At 58.9% G+C, this 3,804-nt stretch overlaps 1 pseudogene; it reads right to left on the bottom strand.

Annotated features, from left to right (window-relative positions):
- Window positions 1-14: 14 nt before the first annotated feature.
- Window positions 15-3,599, bottom strand: LOC112549055 (annotated as a pseudogene).
- Window positions 3,600-3,804: the final 205 nt, after the last annotated feature.

The raw sequence follows: 3,804 nt of genomic DNA, 5'->3' as shown, positions 1-3,804 counted from the left end.
CATAGGAAGCAAACACCAGTGCAATTCCAGGCAAATGAGCGGAAATGAGTTTGGACAGCACACACTAGGCAAGAGAGGGAGGAAATCAGAATAACTGCCCAAGGAACAGCTGGTAGTGCATTTTGAGGCACAATGAATGGCAAATGATATGATAATGGTGAAAAGGCAAAGGGAAATCATGTTATCAAGGGGGAAGATTCCTGGGAAGGTGGCTGGATCAAATGTAGGAGGAATATATACAGGTATGAGATAGGAGAAGTCGACTCATGAACAGAGCAGAGGGGAGCAAAGGGATTTAAGCCACCAGCCAAACGTTCATGAGGATGAGACTGTTAGAAGCAGGGAGAAGACAACACCACTTCAGAGCTCACATGGCTCCAGGGCAAGGCAAGAACCAGAGCTTTACCCAGGGAAATGAGGGCTTGGTAGTTCCTCAGCATCTGGTCTGGGTAAAGCCCCTTGTCTTCCTCTTCCAGCAGCTCCCACTCCTCCCGTGTGAAATACACTGCCACGTCCTCAAACACCTCCCGGAGCTGCAGGCACAAGCGTTACAGCATCAGTGTCTCCTGTCCCCACTGCCCCCACGGCCCTGTCTGCACTCACTCTGCACTACAGCCCTTTGCACTCTTAGCCAGGACAGACAGGTGTACGCTACTCAGCTGACACGTGATATGCAGGGATTCTGGTTCTCTCTGTTTAGAAATTGCAAATTCTCTCATAAAAGAAAAAAAATCACTCCCAACCCATAGCCTCCCTACCCCTGCTTCTGCCCCAAATCCCTCCCACTGCCCTGTGGCATCTGGTCCAGGAAGAGAGAAAGGCTTGTGGCAGGACACTTTCACCTCCCTGGACTTCCCAGTGCTGACCTCGGAGCAGCTGTCCTTAGACCAAACACTTCAGCACAAACCTGAACATGGAGCTGTGCAACCAGAAATCATCTGCAGGCTGGGTTGTGTTACGCTCGGTCCACACAGGGACTGTGCAGTCTTCTTCAATTAACCGGATTAGCTGCTGTGTCCCATTTTTCTGGGGGGGGCGGGTCTTTACTTACATCCCCTCTCCCAGCACTGTCCCCCTGGATCTGGTATTCAAAAGACTCGTTATAATAGTCTGGTCTGTGCATATCCTTCAATTCCAACTTTTCAGATAAGCTTGGAACTGAAAAAACCTGAGCTGTGCCCCTGATTCAGGTCATTTGTAAGCTGCAAATCCATCCTGGCTTCTGCCTCCCCTCACACTAACACACATAATTGGCAGCCAGGTGTGCTGCTCACTCCTGCCAAACTGGTGGGCTGGGGGGACCCTTCCGGCATCGGCTGCAGAGACCCTCTGTGCTCCCCAGTCCTAGCCAGGCCGGAGAGGCCTTGCTGGGCTCAGCTGTAGAGACCACTGCCCCAGGCTCCCTGGTGCTGGCTGGCTGGACTCTGACCAGGCCTTCCCGTGCCAGCACCCCTGCTCACTCTTCTGGTCTCTGCTCCCCAAACTCTTGACAGCACCCCTGGCTCCTCCTGGGCTCTGCCCCAGCTGCACTCCCACCCCCACCTCGTGCCCTGCTCACCTCCATGCTCTGCCCCTGCTTCGCTGGCCTGCCCTGCCCCTCCTGCAGCTGGCCTGGCCCAGGTGTCAGGGAGCCACTCTGTCCCCATCTCCCTGGGAAGGGTCTCTGCAGCTCCAGGTTTACAGGCCCTTCCTCTGGAAGGCGCTGATCCGCTCTGCTCATGGTCCCGGCACCTGCGGGTGGAAGAGAGTGCACAGGTGAGCCCTGGGGTGGTGGCAGGGGAAAGCCCTGCTCGTCTCCTGGACTGGCCTGGGATGAAGGGAGCTGGAGGCTGCAGTGTGGAGAAGGGAGACTCATTGTCCCACTGGCAAGAGGCTGGAGACGATCCCCTAGAGCTGCCCCAGCACTGGGGACGATTACAGCACCTTGACATTGCTCCCTGGGAAAGGATCTGGACGGATGCTGGTGTTGGGTCACATCCACATGTTGGGGGGGGCGGGGAAATGCAGGGTCAGTCTTCTCCAGGACGCATGAAATGCTCCCAGGGGCATCGGGAGAACAAGAGCCGCAGACCTGCTGGAGCACGGACCCACCAAACTGTTCTGGCAGAGAGTTTTCTGCACTGGGGGATGGGCCTCCTGCCACTGGAAAGGGGAGACCCAACGCTCCTCACCTCACCTGGGGAAGGGCCTGGTCCGGGGCACCTGCCTGGGGACCCTCCATGTGCTGACAGCTCCCAGGTCTCCCCTGTCCCGGGGATCTGCAGCAGGACGGAGGCCTGGGTGAACAGCACCTGGCCCAGCCAGAGGCCACTGGGGACTCATTTCTGCATCACCTGCACCAGCCTCTTATTGACTGATATTATTACAACACAGATATTAGAACAGCAATTAGATCACTGATTGTGACCATGGCAGCACGGCAAGAGCCAGTCACTTAAAGCATCTTTCTGAGAGCACCGGCGCAGGGAGTGAGAAAGATCCTGGGCCTCGGACCACCCACAGGGACCAGAGCCCTGTCCCACCCCAGCCACACAGGTACAAACCTTGCGGCCCTGTCCCGGGCAGTGGCAGGCATTGTAGCCGCTCACCCCAACCGCAGGACAGGCACTCAGGCTCCTAACTGCACGCCAGGAGTTCATCTCACTCCTCACCTGCCCCAGGCTCCTTGGACTCATTCAAGAGCCACCGGCTACTGCCTGCTCTTCTCCGCTCGCTGTCCCCCCCATGCAGCGCTTGTCTGGAGCTTGCAACCCCACTCCCAGCCCTGTTTTCTACATAGTTGTCCCCCAAACTCAACTGACCTAAATCCAGCACACAACATGAATAATGGTGGGGGGAAGAGGGGAGGTAACTGCTACTCTTTGGGTGTTGAGCCCATGTTATCCTTGTGCATCAAAAAGGCTGGTAAGGACCTGGCTCTGGGTTAGGCGGGGGCTCCTCTTTGGGGACATGAGGCAGCTCGACCTCGGGCTCTGGGGTTTCCTGATCTCCTGCCTCCTCCAGAGGCCTGTCCTTATGATGAGCCTTCAGCTGCTGCACCTGGGAATCAGCAAACTCCGGCAGGGCCCCCGGGGGCTGCATCTTGTCTGAGGACCCCTCCTCAACCTTCACACACACGGTGACCTGGGGATCAGACACGTGTGTCACTGGGGGGCCGGGATCTGGGGGGGAACATCCCCCGACACGTGGAGATGCAGATGGCACCAAACAAACGCTCTCAGCTGGAGCTTCTCATCCTCCGCCTGCCCCAGCTGAAACCCCTCGGCCAGGGCCACGGCCTGGGCACACGTCTCCACGCGGCACCCGCACACCCAGCTCCGCATGTCCGGGGGCAGGATGGCCAGGAACTGCTCCAGCACCACCAGCTCCAGCATCTGCTCCTTGCTGCGGCGCTGGGGCTCCAGCCAGCGCCGGCACAGCTCCCGCAGGTGGCTGCAAATCTGCCCTGGGCCCTCGGCTTCCTAGTAGCGCAGGCCACGGAAGAGCTGGCGCCAGGGCTCTGGGGTGGGGAGCTCATCCCGCGGTGCCAGCTGTGGAGTCACGGAGGGGAGCTCGGCCTCGCAAGGGGGCTTCATGGCCTGCATCGCGTCCTGCCCCCAGAGCTCTTGGTGCTGGACCGGCTCCGGCGTGGACGACACGAGGGACTTTTGCACCCTCAGCCCCTGCCTGCACACCTCCTGGGTCCTGCTCCTCCAGCTCCTGCCGGGAAGGGAAGGCCCATGGCTGCCACGGGCTCCAGCGCAGCAGCCACGTCTCCCCAGCAGGGATCTCACCAGCTGGGGGCCTGGGCTCTTGCTCTCTGTA

Source organism: Alligator sinensis, unplaced genomic scaffold (assembly GCF_000455745.1).
Source record: "Alligator sinensis unplaced genomic scaffold, ASM45574v1 scaffold1775_1, whole genome shotgun sequence".
NCBI classification, from domain to species: domain Eukaryota; kingdom Metazoa; phylum Chordata; order Crocodylia; family Alligatoridae; genus Alligator; species Alligator sinensis.
The sequence above is the reverse complement of the archived record's forward strand: the minus strand, read 5'-3'. Positions and strand labels throughout refer to the sequence as shown.